The 17,398-nt window shown below is 51.4% G+C and overlaps 1 protein-coding gene across 6 annotated transcripts in view; it reads right to left on the bottom strand.

Annotated features, from left to right (window-relative positions):
- Positions 1 to 17,398, bottom strand: part of Pitpnm2 (phosphatidylinositol transfer protein membrane associated 2) — a 126,784-nt gene that overhangs the window by 79,038 nt on the left and 30,348 nt on the right. For 5 of the 6 annotated variants that reach the window (XM_051205039.1, XM_051205047.1, XM_051205048.1 and 2 more), the window contains exon 2: positions 15,275 to 15,379. The exons of the other annotated variant lie outside the window; for it this stretch is intronic. The gene's annotated coding sequence lies outside the window, so the exon portion shown is untranslated. The remainder of the gene's footprint in view (positions 1 to 15,274; positions 15,380 to 17,398) is intronic. 6 annotated transcript variants of the gene reach the window in all.

Here is a 17,398-nt window from a genome sequence, read left to right on the forward strand (position 1 = left end):
CATGTTACAAACATACAAAAAAAAAAAAAAACTTTAAAAAGAGCCAGCAACTGCTCTAAGTGTCTTGATTTGCCTCCATCCTCCAAGACTGTCAAAGACTCCTGTTGTCCCCTGTCCAGCTTCCTTGGGCAGAGAGACCTAGTAGTGAGCTAGGCGGTGAGATGGCCATAGTGTACAGCACACAGGTGGCTGGGAAGCAGCGAGGGCTTGGAGCTCACAGTCATTCCCTTGCTGCCAGGACCTGGCTGCCTAGCTGCAGGTGGCCTTACAGAAACAGCCAGGAGCATCTCCTCTCTCTATTTGACCACCCCACCCCCTGCAGAGGTGCCTGGCTTCACAGCAGGGTCCCTGTCCTGCAGCCTCTTCATTAGAAGGCCACCTGCTTGAGGTGCCTGAGTGACCTGCGGTAGCAGGTGCCACCTCATGGGGTGTGCAATTTACAGTCACTCAGAGGTACAGTACCCAGGTGACAAATGCATTGGCCCTGCCAGCTGCCAGAGCGGCCTGGTCTTGCAGGAAAACATGGCTGAGGCTCATCCATTTTCCTCACTTTGTTCTTACACCACTCATGAGAACAAAGAAGCAACTGGATCTATATATCTAATATCTCCATCCAGAGCACCATGGTTCAGGGTACAAGTAACTCTTCCCCTGCGTGGTGTGAGTCAGCGGAGGTCAATGAGACAGAAGCTGGCATTTCATTCATCCAGGGATCCAGCTCTAGCTCCTGAGACTGGAACACAAGACTTGCCACATGCAAAGCGATTCCTTCCTAACCCCACAGAAGCCTGGCTACTGAGCCTTGTCTCACCAACCCGAAGTTTCTCACAGCAGGTAAGACTCCACGACTTTGGAGAGTTAAACTGTCCTGTCCACTTAGAACCCGTGAGGCCATGTGCATGGCAATGTCCTCTTCTCTCACTCATCTTGCGGGTGGAACTCAATGCTGCAAGTAATGGCTTCTATGGGGCACCAGCCAGGGAGAGTTGCTCCTTGAGGTATTTCTGATCTCCTTCTTTCGCTTTGTTTTGGAGGCTGAGGGGTCCCCTGTGCCAGCATTCAGCTTGTACGGAGGGTAATATGGATAGGTCACTCCTTGAAGCTGAGGGCTATGTCTGAGACCCCTAAGGTACTTCTGGACCAAAGAACTAACAGGAAGGGCTCTTCCTTTGAATAAAAGGAGCCCATTCTCCAGAAAGCACTGCTACAAGGAGTAAACATGTTTAGAAACCACTGTTTGAAAAGACAGACAATCAGAGCAAGATTAAACAAATATTTGACTGCCCTTCCTCTAATCCCCTAGGTTGTTATCAATCACACTGCTTCTAATCTTGGTTCAATTTCCGGATCTGCCTGAAAGGCTCCTCCAGGCCTCAGATCTGCTGCTCAAAAGCAGGGCCTCCTCAAAGAAGACTGAAGAGGCTCCAGGACCCCAGCACCCTGCTGTGGCCTCCTTAGGCACAGCTATGCCTGACTTGGATGAGCCCTGTCCTCACTGCCTGCATGATCTCCCTGAGTCTTGGAAAGAGAAAATGAGAAGAGAACCCCCAGGCAACCTGAGCGACCTGACCCCATCCCTACAGGTCTCATCAGTGTTCCCTGACAACCAGCTGCGTAAGAAAGGATGTCAGACATAGTGTCCAGGCTCAGCCTCTAATCTGATCCCCCAGGGCCTCTGGGAAGCTGCTTCTATTTACATTCCCTACCAGTGTCCCCTTCCCCCTGTCCCCTCACCAACTCAGAACTGTAGTAAGATATAGAGTCATCCTTTAAAAAACTCACTGGCTACCAATTGTGGTTTGTTCATATGATAGAATATGACTCCACCATACATAGGAAATGATGTACTGATCTGTTCACAAGAATAAACTTGAAAATATCATGTTCAGTGGTAGATATCAGAGTAAGAAGTCAAGACTATAGGATTCTATCCCCAAGCAACATCCAGGGCAGGCAAGCCAATGGAGACAGATGCAGATTAGCAGTTGCCTGGGGTAGAGGGTCTGAAGAGAAATGGGGCATTTGTGAGAGAAATGGAAATGTTTTTAAGTTGACTCGTGATAGTTAACACAATTCAGAACATCTTGAACAATGCCTGGATTGGCACTTTTAATGGGTAGACTGAATGGTATGTGACTGTATCTCAATATTTTTAAATGTTTATTTTAAATAAATATTTAATTTAGAATGCTTATTTTTAAATGCAGGAATTAACAAACTAACCCTAGATAACCATCTACAAGTTCAGGGCAGCTGCTAGAGGTGACGCTGGGTAGAGACCCTCCACTCCCATGTCCTCTCCTCTTGCCCTTGGGGAAGTAGCGCATATCCCCCTCTCAGAAGCACCCTAGGGCTAGAGCTGAAGAGCACAGAGATGTCAGCTCTGTGGGATGGTCCATATGAGGTTCAGAGACCCAGCACACAGGATGTATTTGATCCCTCCTCCTACCCTGCATACAGCTGGATTGCCAATGAACAGTGCAGACTGACTCTTGTCTCTGGGAAGAAATGACAGAGATATGACTCGTACAGTTAGTTATCAGTACTAGTCAGGCTCAGCTATATCCTGATCCCACTTGAGTCCCAGAAGCTGGGGAGGCAGGGCCAGTGGGGCTTAGTACAAAGTTTAAGATGACACAGAGTCAGCAGGCCTAGGCTGGGCTGACATGGTCAGAATGTCTGTACTACCTGCTTTCCTGGGATCAGCTCCTCAACTCTGAAACAAAAGCTCTCTTCTCTAGACACTACTGTGGGCTGGCCCAGTGTGGAAAACATGGGGGCTATGGAGCTGTTTCTGCCACACCCTGGGGTCTGTGGCTTTCTGTCATGGAGCTCTAGTAGAACTAGGCAGTGTTTTTCAGAGAACTTTCTCATTTGACACTCCTCATCCCAGGGTAACCACAGACTTAGAGGTGGTGGCCTGGGTAGCTTAGTCTAGGGGGGATAGAACGAAAGTGGTCTAGGGGATCTGAACCCCTGAGATAAGTCCAGATGCTCAGAAAGCTCAGAGGTGGCTTCCCAGGGGAGGCATCCCTGACTGGCCCCAGTCTGGGGCCCTGCATCCTTTGGTACGCCTGCAAGGCAGCTGACCAAGGTCTGTGTTTGCCCCCAGAGCTTGAAATCTGGTGCATCTGGCTCACACACGATGACAGTGAGGTCTCTATCGTTTTCTCTGGCCCAGGAAAGCCAGCTTAAGTGCTCTGGAGACATTATCCAAACAGCTGCCTTCCATTCTGGCCATAAAGAAAGGAATTGTGGAAGCTGATAATTGGAAGAGTTCTCCCTCATAGCCCTATAAATCACCACCCTCCATCTGCACTGGCCAGACAGAGCTCTGTCAAAGCCCAAGCCAGGGCCCTGGAGTCCTCAGGCCAGCCACTTCCAGACAGTTGAGGAGGAGGATGGCAGCCTGCAGGAGATGTGTCCACACTTCATCCAGACCTGTTCCAGTCTAGAACAAGTCCCTCCCAACTGCTATCGTTAAACCTGGGCCAGCATGGGTCAGGACAAAGGAAGAAAAGGAAAAAGAAACAAGGTTGTGCAGTCTGCCCAACCTTCTCATGCTATCACCACACTAACCCTTAGTGCCCAGAGGGATAGAATGAATCAACAGCCACCACTCCGTGCTGGTGGAGGCTGCCTGGACTGTGTGCTGTGTGCTCAGCCTCTTGTGCTGAGCCTGGTGTGGCTGGCTCAAGATCATCTGGCTGGATCCTGACCATTCCTAGCTGTCTACCACAACCCAGGGAAAGAGATGGGGACCTCAGCAGGAAAGAGAACTAGCCAAGCAGGCACCAACTCCTCTGCTTTCACCAGTCCCAGCCTCCCTGGGCCTCAGTTTCTCCCTCTGGCTTACCCTGGCCTATTTCAAATAAAACTGCACACACACCAGGTTGGTGACATTTTAGGATGCCCATTTCACAGCACAGTAAGTGGAAGCTTAAAAGGGACAGTGCCAGACCACCCAAGTGGCCTTTCAGACTAAAATTCGGGACTTTCCAGCAAACACTGACCTGTCTTCCTAGACACAGAAAGCAGATGTAGACAACAGCCCACCTTGGCCAGAGGTACTAGTAGAAACCGCCAGCTTGATAAGGCATCCAGGACTGCACAGCGAGATGTAGCATGGACTGCATGACCATTGGCTAGGAAGGAGATGGGGCAAGACAGAGAGAATTCTAGAAAGCCTCTGGGGTTCCTTCATACCCCAGCAACTTCATGAGATTTCCACCTCCCTGCTCAGGGGGAGAATAATAGCCATGAGTACCAGAGCAGCCTAGGTCCTCTGTGGGTAACTGGTGTGTGCCCCTCCCTGTCCTGGTGTGGGTTTCCCCATCTGAGAAGATGCCTAGAACTGAAGGGCCCAATAGAGGGTCTACGTAGGAACAGCAGCACTGCTGATTTCTTATCTACCAGCCCTTCACAAACATCAGCTCCATCCTTAGGCTCTGACTATGACCAACCCCAGTCTCCTTTCATCACCCTATTTATCAGTCCACCCGGCAAAGCCACACACACACACACACACACACACACACACACACACACACACACACACACACCAATATTTACATCATGAGAGTGCAGTCTGGTCTGCACTCAGGGCTCTGTGGTCCCTGAGAAGAAGTGTTTCTCTGTTCCTCACATAGCATGCTCTCTTCATTCACTTTTCTTGGGAGGCTGAAGTTCTGCCCTCTACAACACCACAGGGGTGTATGGATCCAGGATGCAGGCTGGGCTGGAAGCAGCCAGAGCAACTTTGGGATCCGGGAGCTTGTCAAGGGAGCCTTAGGCCAGTCCCTGGGGGACTGGTTATCTCTGCTGTAGGCTTGGCTACTGACTTGGGCCAAGCTTGCTAGACAAAGTCATCCCTGAAGAGGACAGCTAAGCAAATTGGAACCGACGGCTCTGTGTTTGTCACAAGCCCCTGGAAGCCTCAGCACATGGCCACTCAGCCCTGCCATCTTCAGAAACAACTGTCTGTCTCTTGGGCATGCACCCATGAGCAAACACCCTAGTTGTACAGACCTCCATGGAAAGAGATAAAGAAGAGAAAAGAAAAACCTTCCAGGTACTCAACAAAGTAAGACATTATAATGTCACCTGTCTGCCCCACCCCCCTCCCCTGCCTCCAATCTGTCACTCACAGAAAATCAAACGTAACTTCTAAAACACATCAGCACCTGGCATCCCTCCAGTTAAAGTCCCTCAACATTCTCCTACATCCCCAGATGACATCTCAACTTCACCATGCACAAGTCTCCACTCGGTTCTTCCCTCGGCCCAGCTTCTCCAGCACAGTCCTGACCAGGCTCCACAGCCACAATCCCAGGCTCTTTATAACAGACATGGGCCCCACGGTGCCTCCCGCGGCATTCCCTCCACCTTGGAGGCCTTCCCTTGCATACCCAACCCCACATCTGTGTTCAGCAAACTTCTCTACAGCCTACTTCAGATGTCAGCACCATAACAGCAGAAGCCCAAGCTCCCAAGAGTGTGGTTGTCATTCGCATGGGTTCACAAAAGCATACAACTTTGTCCCCTCCTGTGGCTCAAGAGCCTTGAAACCAAAAGCCAGACCTAGTTCATCCTCGCAGTAGTACTGAAAGCCATGGAGTGTACACTTAGGACTAAGCAGCAAGTCCTTGCCCGTGCTACCCAGCTTGCATGCTCCAATGCGCAGCCCTTGTTAAAGGAGGCCACAGAGTGGGCTCCAAGGGCGTCACTTCCCATTACTGGTGACTGCATGGCCACAGTACTTTCTTCACAGTGAGCTCCAAGGATCTTGCCAGCTTACCGACTTTTATTCCTTCCGTAAGAAGAGAAGCATCTCTTGAGTGCAGCACAACTCCCCATCCAGCAGCCCCAGGTAATTGTTTCTGGCTGAGAGGAGGCGGAGGAGGAAAAAGACAAGGAAGGGGAGACGCAAGGAGAGGAGCCACAGGATGCCAAGAAAGGCAGGAAGATGGAGACAAGCGCTGGGTGGGGTAGGGTGGGCCACAGGTCAGAGAGCATCTGGGATTCCTGCTGCCTGTGCAGGCTCAGCCCAAACTAGGGCCACCTGGTGAGCTGGCTTGGGGTCAGGCAGTGAGAACATGGGGTGGGGGAGAGGAGGGAAGAACAGGATAAACAAAGCCACACTGTCACAGAGAGGACCGCTCTGGGAAGGGCGACACCAGAAAAGACGGCAAATGAAGCCCGCCAAAGCCTCCAGCAGGACCACTGCCCAGGGCCCTAGGGTCCTCCAGGCCAGCTTCTTCCTTCCCAGCTCTGCTACAGTAAAGAAGCTGAGAGGATGAAGGCTCCAGGGACAGGGGACACCATTCTCAGCACTATATACTTCCCATGCCATGTGGCTGTCCCAGGACCCTCTTGCTGGGTCACGTGCCATTCCCTTCTACAATGGTCGCTCAGTACTGAAGAAGACCTCAGCAGTCCACCCTGCTGTCTACAGCCCCAACCTCCTCTACAGCAGAGCCTCCTCTACCCATCCATGGCCCTGCAGTAACAAGTGTGCTCGGGCAGGGAGTTGGGCAGGGAGTGGATCTCTCTGAGTGCACAGACACAAGCATGCCGGCCTGGCAGCAGCAGTGGTGGCATGGCTGGGGAGGTGTTCCAGCAGACTTATTTATAGCCGAGCCCCCGTCCACACGCTCCCCCAATGCTGCCTGCCTGCCTGCCACTGGGGCTTTTCAATCTGTGTCTATATTTATCACTTGAAGCCGTTGGGATAATGGCAAGGCCAGAAATAGCCTTGAAGACGTTCACGTGAAGCTGATGGGCAGGTCCCCAGATCCCAGGCTGACCTCACCCCAACATCTGCCTCTTGGCAGTAGGGAATGGGGAACAGCTGGATGGGGCTGGGGAGACAGTTGCAGACAGATGGGAACAACATAATCCCTCTTCCCCTGCTGGCCTTGGCCCTCTGTGGTGAAGCAGGGGACACATCCAAACTGATATATCACAGCTGCCAGGCTGAGGGGAGACCGAAGGTGACATGCTTTCTTGACGTCAGTGTGGTAATCAGAGCAGACCTTCCAGCTCAGAAAGGAGAGGAGAACTAAGACAGCAGATCCAGACTCACTGAAATCAGGTCACTGCTACCCCTGGGATAGCCCTCCTGCTTGACCCTCAAGTCAAACCTGGCATGTGCCTGGGAGAGTGGGCAGGACTGGGTCCTGCTTCTTGTATACCCAACACCTTTCAACCTCAAGTGGAAAGCCAAAGCACCAAGGACCCCTGCTCCTCAGTGTCAAGCTAAGGCCTTCCCAGTTGGAAATAAAGTATCCAAAGGAGTCAACCAACCTTCAGTTTGGAGACAAGCCCCTGCTCCATCACCAATGGCATGGTGGGTAAGGCTCAATATTCTGAAGCTCTAACATCTTCATCAAAAAAAAAAAAAAAAAAAATGTTAAGGCTGACACTGGGATCAGAACCTAATGGCACTGTTTTCTGGGCTCTTCCAGGAAAGTGATACTGAGGTCCTACACAAGCACTGTTCTTCCACAGGGAGAAAGGGCTGGTCTACAGTGCTCTCTGAGAAACTGGGCTCTAGATGCTGGAGAGGCCTGGAATAGGCCAAGAAGAGCTTCAGGGTTATGTCAGAACCATAACCAGGAGCTAAAGATGCAGGTAGGGCAGGATGTCAGTAGGCCCCATCACAGCAGAGAGACAAGGCAAGGTCAGAAACATGTGGATAGAGAAGTGAGACTCCTTCCTGCTGGTAGCAAGCACACAAGGGCCACAGAAATAGCCACAAGGATAGTGAGTTCCTTGAATCCCATAGTATCAAGGTCTCTACTGACACCTGTGCTGTGTGACCAGCCTCTGTCCCGCCATCCTCTAACCTTATACTTCAGCAACCTGGCACTTCCTGAAACTCAACACAACAGGAACTTTGAGAACTAAAGGCACAGGTTTGTGCCATTCTGTCTGCTTTTCCCCTTCTCTCTCAGTAAACTCATCTGCACTCTTCAAAGCCCAGTTGAATTGTTCCCTCTCCTAGGAGATCTTCCCCCATTCGACAGCTAATTCTTGTCTTCTTGTTGTTCTAACTGCATTATTGGTCTCTCCATCCATGACTCACAAGCTCCAACCTACTTCTGTCCCTTCATCCCAGAGGGAATATTCTTCTACTTCACTGCATATTACTGCCTGGCCAGATGAGAGCATGAACTAATTCTGCCCCTGGTGTTCACCTGGAGCTGTCATTATAAACAACAACAACACACAGGCACAGGGTGGCACCCGGGACAAAGGCAGATCTGGGTGCTCTCTCAATCTGCCTTGCCAGCACTGCTTGGTTGGGAAGCTGCTGCTCTGCTGAGATCTGAAAACAGAGCCAGCAGCAAGGGAGATGACCTATCTTCCTGCTTGCAGGCTGGCGACCCTACCTATAGTCCGTCCTGGGGCTTCCCAGAAGGCTCTTTCTTCCTTCCTTTTGTGTTTTGTTTTGTTTTGTTTGTTTGTTTGTTTCTTCTTTTTTCTTTTTCATTTTTTTTCCTTTAAAAATGTATTTAAAGGCCAGGAATGTTAGTGTATGTCTTTAATCCCAGCAGGTGAGAGGAAGAGGCAGAAGATTCTATGAGTTCAAGGCTAGCTGATCCATATAGAGAATTCCAAGCTATCCAGGACTATATGGTGAGACCTTGAAAAAAAAAAAAAAAAAAAAAAGAGGAAGGAAAGAAAGGAAAGGCAGCTCTCTAAAGGCCGGCTCTGTAAAGAGCACCGGCAGGCAGGGCTTGGAATGATCACAGCAGCTGACGTGTGTTCAGTTTGGTCCCAGGACTCCACATACGTTTGCCTGCTCAATGCTCCCAGAGACTCACAGTAAGCCCTAATACTGCCTCATATCAGATGCAAGTGAGGCACAGCAAGCTGAGGGGACACTGTGTGAAGGAAGGTTCTTAGCAGTGTACCTGCTAAAGGACCGACACTGCTGGACTCCAGGCTAGTGCTCTGGTTTTCCTTTGTCACCACCTTTTCCAACTCCAAACTATCCTTAGGGGTACCCTTCCTAGCTGTTCAAAACTGCACCTGTCTGTGCCTCCTCTCCCCCGCCCCGTCAAGCTTATTATTTCTAGTGGAAGGGAAGAACGCTGGGGTAAAAGATGCAGATGAGACAGAAGGGTAGAGAGCCGAAGGGGGAGTCCGGGAAAGAGGAGAATCAACCAAAAGGAAGTGTGTGTGGAAAGCTATTCCTTTGTGAGCTAATTAAAAATCAAAAGTTTTTAAAAGGACAGCTGTGGCATCAGCTACACTTGAGGGGGAGGGATATCTGATGGTCACCCCCGGGTGGCTGGCGATGCAGAAGGTACCCTGCCGAGATGCCACCAATGCACTCCTGACCTGCGCTTTAATGAACTCTTCCACAGTGAAGTACCAAGGAATGACCACAACCGTCTCCCCAGGTCATCTGTCCTCTGAATGACAAATGGGGAAGGACAATGCTTAGGTGAAGGGGGAAGGAATCTAAGGGAGCTCAGACCCTGAGGGGAAGCATTTTCCAGAGAGAGTAGAGAACAGCTCCCTTTGAGCCCCATACAACACAGCCCTGGCTTCTTTTTACTCTGGCACAGTTCCAGCACAGAACACATTGAATTCATGCTGGTTTGATGACTGGCCTACTGAGGCCACTCCTCAATCCAGGAGTAGTAAATCAGCAACCCCCTTTCCATAGGGAGACAGAAGCCAAGAGAAGTGTAAGTCCTGAAACTATCACATGAAGGAAATCACACCTGGCCTCGGGTAGTCCCAGATAGTTACAGAGGTCCTAGAGCACCAGTCCCAACAGAAACAGGAGAGGACCCCTGGGCAAAGCCTGTCAGATGCTGCAGGCCAGCACTGGAAGAGGCTGGGCAGGGGGCTGCAGCCTGGAGGAAGATGTGGACGGAGCTAGAGGGTGTGTCTTCACAGTCACAGCCCCACAGTCCTTTGGGTTTCATTTGCTGGGGTTTTATTTTGCTTTGTTTGGAGATAGAGTAGTCCATGTTGGCACTGAACTTGAAATTCTCAGTTCAGGCTGCTGAGTGCAGTTATAACCCTGTGCCATTATGCTCAGTCTCTTGGCTACGTTTCCACGGCAGAAAGTGTCTCTGGTTGCTTTGTTGCCCTCACCCTCTATCCTCGGGAAGATGCCAGTAACCAGCTTTCCAGAAGCTTGTGGTATACAGATGCCTGGTGTCTGGCCAGGCTCCCTAACACCTGGTACCTGGCTCTGTTGCTCTGCCTATGGTATCATGTTCTTGGCCATGTCCTGTGACTGCCAGTTTGTTCACCAGAGCAAAGGGCAGGTGCCAGAGGCAGTCTATAAAGCGGTCAGTGGCAGCCATTTCCATGTCACTACTCCTCAACAGTCTGTGTGTGGCAAATGGAACAGGCTGAGTTAAACAGCACAAAGGAAAATCAAACTGCATGATTGTTTCCCCTTTGGCCTACAGACTCATGCTTCCTCGAGATCTCTGCCTTCTCCAGGTAGCCCTCCCAGTCAGGTCTAGGACACCCAGTTCTACTCTTCAGACCTGGGGGACAGCACAGGCCTCTTCTATCTACTGGCTAGACAGCACTTAAAGGCTGTCATTAGAAACACAGTGACCAACCATAGCCCCTTCCAAAGAAACAGCAGGGGGACATGGTGTCAAGAATACAGCAGGTCCTCCTGGCTGTAAGTGATGTTCACTTCCATGACAGAGCTGGCCTTCTGTGTCCCTTTATCACAACAGGTGAAAACACAGGTTGAAGAGGACCACCATGGTATACATGAGCTCTGGCAATGCACACTGGGGTATTTGGGGGCTACAGAGGATGTTTCATATCTATGATCCCCTGACCTTGGCCAGTCTTGCACATGCCTCAGACATGGACGTTTTGCACCACCTTGACCACACACACTTTGGGGGACCTGTGCACTCCTAGGGGGCAGGAAGGTCTCTCCCTGGCCTCTACCCTTCCCTCAGCAGAAGCTCAGTAAATGCTGAATGAAGAGCACCACGAGCTTTGGCCTTGATTTGCTCAAGGCCTCAGATATCACACACACTGCAGTCCAATTAGACTCAAAATCTTGGGCAGTGGCCCAGAGAGAACTACTGAAGGCCTGGAGTGCCAAGAACCTTCATCGTGTAAAGCCTCAGGCCCTGCCCATAGCAGAGGCCACCACCCACGGTGTTGCTGGCACTGCCAGATCCCACTGCTCAGCCATAGCTGTACGGGGCCAGGCCTTTTGCCTGTGGCTCATATGCCTGCAAAAGCCTTCTCCAAGGGACCACCCAGCTCAGCTGCAAACTGCTGGAATCAGATCCAGAACCCCAACTCTTCTTGGCTCTGTCACTGACTAGCTTCACTTTGGACACAAAACTTTCTCTATTGGGCTTCTGCTTCCCCACAGGTTATATTACATGTTAGATCAGAAGGTCTCCTGGGTCCTCCAAGGCTACCAGAACCTTTTAACTGTGGAGTAAAGCCTCACAGAGCCCTCCCATGTCCACTTGAAGACAGACCCAGAGTTCAATAGCCACTCCTAGGTCCAAGCACCCACCGCCTCCCATTATTACCGCTGTTTCCATGCCTCTTCCCCCCACCCTCCCAGCCTGTCCACAACACAGCAGCCACAGACTCATCCTGGCCCTTAAGTGTCCACATGCTCTTATGGCTTCATATCACTCAAAGTCAAAGTCAAGGCCTTGACACCACCATTAGGCCATGCCCTCCTCATTCTCTGACCTCTTCCTCCCCCTGCTGTCCTTCCCTTTGCTCACTCTCTTTGTCTATCCCCAGTTAGTCCCAGACAGTCTCTCTCAGAGTACCTTCATCCCCCGACCCCCACCTCTGACAGTATAGGGCCTTACACATCTTAGGCACACTCTACCACTAAGCTGTATTCCCAGGCCTCACTTTCCAGTTTGCTGGACATCCTAAATAACTGTGCTACTGCATTCTTATTGAGATGTTAGATATGCTTAAGAGGTGGGGCCCAATAGGAGGTCTTAGAACACTGGGGACTTAAAAGTGGACAAAAGACCCCACCCCCTTTGTCTTCTGGCTTTCATTGCTGGCCTTGAGGGAAGACCTCTGCTATGCCACATGCAGCACCATGATGTGGGACCTAGCACAGGCCTAAAAGCAACAGGAACAACCAGTCAGGCCTGGAGTGCTGGCCAACACAAAGCACCTTCAACAGGTGGACCTGAGTGTGGAGAGAGAAGCTCCAGCCCCACTCTGCCTCCTGGCTGGACAGAGAGCACATCTGCAGGAAGCAGTACCCTGCCTAAGCAGACAGGACCAGAGGAGAGCGGAAAGGACTGTCCTCGGGGAGTAGATGTCTAGGGAGGGGAGGCTGCAGGCACAGAGAGTGAGTCCTTGGAGGTTTGTGGCAAGGTCTGTGTTCCGTGCACTGCTGGATGTGAGTCAAAGTAGCCCATCAGACTACAAGAATACAAACAAGATGAACCAGCTCCTGCATGGCTAGGCCAACAGATGTCACCCAGCTCTTCCACCAGTACTGTGGGGAAAGCAGAGAGCTGAGGACAAGCTCTTGACCCTCAGGGACCTCAGAGTGGCACCTTTACCCCATGTCATGACATTTAGCCCTCTCCTCTTCTGGACTGTGATGTGGCCTAGACCCATGGGAATAGACTGGCCAACTTTTTCACATGGGGCCAAGGCTGACCACAAAGAGAGATGAGAAACTATGGCTCGGAGGCTCAGCTGCCCAGGTGACACAGCCACCTAAGTCCTGGCTTTAGCTTAGGTCCAGAAAAAAATAAGGGAGTAGACAGGCACCCAGAGTCTGTGTCCATACTGCTATGCGGAGGCCCTACCCAGGCCCTCTTCCTCTGGAGGAGACAGTGACCTTGCAGAGGCCTGTCACACAGACAATGGCAGGAAGTACCCCTCCCAGCCTGAGCCTACACTAGGAAGTCGGAAGGAAGCCAAGAAGGCTCGTGGCAGGAGGACCCTCCTTGCTGCACTCCAGCCTCAAGGACGCAGAGGTGCAGTCAAGGCTAAAAGCCCTATTACGTCACTCAGAATGAAGTGTGTTTAACTTGCTGAGGGCAAATGCTCTCCCTGGCTGGGATCCTCTTTGGGGTAGACTCTCTATGATGCCCTGCCTCTGGGCTAGGCAAATGCAGGAGATGCCAGGCTGCCAAGAGACAAGCCAGTTGTCCTGCTGGGCCCCCAGCCCACCACCCTTCTGGAAGTTAAGAGCCTCGTGTTCCTCTGGAACAAGAAGCTTCTCTAAAAATAAACTGTTGGTCCCTTTCCTTCCTCACCCTGGCAGGGGAGGGCAGGGGAAGCATTCCTATTCTCAGCCATCCCTGACAGAACTGCTCTCCACCCAGAGACTTGCCTTCTGCTCAGAGTTCTATACCCATGATGTTACTATAAACTTCTGGGCCAGCTTAGAGGCCTGCAGCAAGCAAATGCTATTGTCCCATTCGGGCCTGTTGTGCTCCAGATCCTGGTTTGCAGGACAAGCTGAGGCAACAGGAGAGATGAGGGCCCATTAAAGGGCTCTCAAACTGACAGCACACACAGACTTCAGAGCTTACAGTGATAATAATCCTATCAGAGGTACAGCAGACAATACGAAAAGGAGGGATGGGTTAGTATGAGCTGGGGGCTCACATGGAAGGACTTGAAATGGGCTTGGCAGGGAAGACAGGAAGTTGGAAAACGGAGTAGGTAGAGGAGACTTCAGGACACTGACACAGCACAGAGTGCACCAGGATGTGAAGTGCTCGCACGGGGGCTTCTATCTGCTTTGTTCACAACTGCGCCTCAGGCACCTGGAATAGGGCCCCTCTACTGCGTTTATAGGCTAGCACAACACATGCGATACACCTCATGGATACCAAGCATTTGATAATTGTTTGTAGGATACGGCAGTGACGTAGGGAAATCACTGAGGACCTTGGGTAGGCGGGCTGTGAGGCTATCACCTTTGCAAATTGACTGATGGCAGCTGCTAAGCAGGAAAGAGCCCCTTCCTGTGAGAAAGGAAACAGGAAGTGGAGGCCCCAAGCCAAAACAGGGGCAGGGTCCCCATGAGCACCAGGAGGTGACATCAACATTCAAGTCCTGCAGGGTAGGGTTCTCTAGGGGCCCTGCCTAACGTTGGAAGCCAGTGCTGAGAGCACATGTCCAACCATGGGGCTCAGACCTGACCACCAAGCCATGGGTTGGGGCTGAGTGCTCTGATGTCACTATTTCCATAACCCCTCCTGTGCAGAGACACCTTGAAAAGTGAAGTAAAACAAAACAAAAAAACATAACGCAGCAGCTCTCTCCTTAGCACTTGGAGGCCTTTTCTTGGCAAGTGAAACAAATGAGCAATTAGAGAAAAGAACAGCTCTTGGTGCCAGTCTGCCAGCAGAAGCCAGAGGCAGCCCAGGCAGCCCTGTGCCCTGGGAGCTTCCCAGTGAGGACAGGGCCCAGAATGAAGGAACCAAGTCAGGGTGGAACCCAAAGGCCCAGGCATCACATTTGGAAAGCTGGGCTGTGTGCTCCGGGTTTAGACTTCGGTCAGAACCCAAGACTGCTGCTGCCCAGCTATTTGGCTGAGTCTAACACCTGAGGCTTCAGCTCCCTGGAGTAAGATGAAGTTCAGTGGCCACAGCAGATGTTGGATCAAGTAAGCCTTCCTCCCCTCCCAGCTTTCTTCCCTAGGAGGAATATGCAGCCCCTGCAATCGCAGAGTGTCCACAGAAAATTGGGGAGGAAAGGCAGAGTCACTTCGCCACCTGTCCTATCTACTACAAGCCTTCATGTGAAACAGCAGGGCACAGGAGATGCTGTCTAGCAAACAAAATGGACAAGAAGCAGAGTGGGTTCAGAGGGACAAAACCTAAGAAAACACATGGAGGCCAGTTTCTGGGTGACTGCTACAGCCTGTGGCCAACAGGGTGAGCAAGCAGCCCAGCCTTAGCTCTTTGAAGAGGCCAGAGTGTCACTGGGATCCCCTGTCAGGAAGAAGTCACCTTCACATCAAAATTCCTGCTTACCTTGTCCCATACCTTGTCTGTCACCTGGAACAAAGGGCCCAGAATGAGCATCGAGAGCAGATAGCAAAGAATCCCCTTGGTGTGCTCTGTATGTGGGGGACCAACACTGGCTACCAGAGACAGAAGACCTTTCCAATTAATGGAGATGTTCCCACTTAATCAGTAGATCACTATCTACCACAGCAGTCAGAAGGGAAGAATGAAATGCCAAAGGCTCCAACAGCCCCCAACTTTAAAGGCTGGGCAGGGCCACTGCACAGGTAATTGGTCTTTACCTGTGGATCTCAGCAGCTCTGGCTGTCGATGTCTCCACCACAGAAGGAGGAATGATCAGTTTGTCCATAGAAGGGAGTTGGGACCAGGACACATGTGTCAGCATCCTGCAGGGAGAGACCCAAAGGGAGAAGATATGAGCCATCTGAGCTCCTCATTACTCTGTACCAATCCACAGAGAAATTGCCAGCCTCAGCCTGAGCAATATCAGGCCCAAAGCCTTAGGGGAGCAAGAGGGCCTACAAATCCTGATGAATGCATTCAGGAAGGAAACTCTTAACTCAGAACCAGTTATGGATATACCTCCATACTGTCCAGTTAGGAAAGCTACACAGCTGCCTTCTTATGAATAACCAGAACTCTTGGTTTCCAGCCTAAGAATTTCACACAGGACCCTGTTAGGATTGGAGGATGTTAGGCCATGGAGTTAGGGTGAGGTAGGTACAGCTGGAAAACTAGGCAAAGCAGGAAGGAATCGGGAGACGCCTGGCTGGACATTTCGTTGGAAGATGCAGGTAGCCTCCAGCCTTGCCAGTAAGCATCTAAGACACTTTCTCTAGACACAGTAGGACCAGATGCCCACTTCTACCGTGTACCCAGAGGACAAAGCTAAGCTCACAAAACAAGATGAAAAAAGAAAGAGAGAACTAGATTTTCAGGGAGTCCCAGGCCCAGCTGGCCTTCAGACAAACAGAATATCCATAAGTACCAATGAAGACACTGCTCAGCCTAGGGCTGCCACAGAAACCTGAGACATGTCCATGTCCACGCTCAGCACTGGTCCTCATCTGTCAGACACATTTAGGAGCCCCACTTCTCTGCGCCTACATGTATGCCTAGGAACAGACAGCTATCTAAGAGGCCCTCCAATGACCTCCCCTGCAGTTCCCCAGGAGGTTAGACACTGGAATATTTCAGGGACCAATAACCAGGCCCAGAACAGCCCTACTGCAAAGGCTGATGTCAGGCACCAGAACCAGTAAGACAGCAATCCTGTCAGAGCAGTGTGGACAAAGGTAAGCCAAAACCCCACGGGGCGCTTGATGGAGGGTCAGGACAACAAAGTGATCGACTGCCAGTGAGCAGCACAGCCAGCAGAGCCGGAGGAGAGGAAGAGGGAACGGGGATGTGCAGAGAGCGAGTGATGCACAGTAGTGGGAGGTGTGGCTGCAGGGAACGGCGGCTCTTCACACACCACCCACACTGCCCATCCTACACCCTAGGGAACACCGTGGTGAGGGAGCAAGCAACTTCTGGGGACAGGCTCCTCGGCAGTCCTGCCTCTGACCCCTGAGCCAGTGGGACATCCCAGGTTCCCCACAGCGCATTGGGACAGCTGCCTGGGCTGCCCAGTTCACTCTGCATGCACCTGGTGCTGCAGTGCCCTCCCCTCCCCCAGCTCCACACAACCATACCATCCCGATACTTAGCTTTCACCGCCACACTTCTCAACAACTATGAGGTCATCATTTAGTGTCCCTACATTCGAGTTAAAGGAAACTGTGGGGAGGGTTGAGGATTTGCCATGCTAACACTCTGGTCAGTGGTGAGCCAGTTTTGTCAGGCAAGCCCCTCCATTCTACATGGGTGAAAAGGTCAATTGTGACTCACACCCAGCAGAATCACTTCTGCAGAGACTAGGGGAAAGAAGCACTCTGGGGACCAAAAAAAGCAAAGAGGGGTGCTGTGGGAACATCTGTCCCTGACCAAATCCACTGAAGATCTGAGATGCATGCAGCGCCAGGTTAAATAGCAGGCCTCATGACAGTGATTTGCAGATCAGAGCTCAGGACAGGTACACAGGACCCTGTTAGAATGAAACAAAAATATACCACTGGTCAACCCAAGTTCCCTTCAACGACCTGGACCATCCACGGGGAGAAGTGAAGCATCCCCCTTGCTGAAATCCCTCGCATGCCCGCTCCAGCTCCACATATGAATAGCCACATAGCCATGACCCCAGGGCTGGGGCTACACCCAGTTATACAGTGTGTGCTGCTATTCCTAGGAGCAGGGAGAAAACATTTTGCTATCTTAAGTGTTAAACTGGACTCTCTAGTGTGCCCCTCAAAGATGTGGAGAAATGCAGGGGAGAGAAAAAAAGAAACCCAAAGTAGACCTGCTCG

Source organism: Phodopus roborovskii, unplaced genomic scaffold (genome assembly GCF_943737965.1).
Source record: "Phodopus roborovskii unplaced genomic scaffold, PHOROB, whole genome shotgun sequence".
NCBI classification, from domain to species: Eukaryota; Metazoa; Chordata; class Mammalia; order Rodentia; family Cricetidae; genus Phodopus; species Phodopus roborovskii.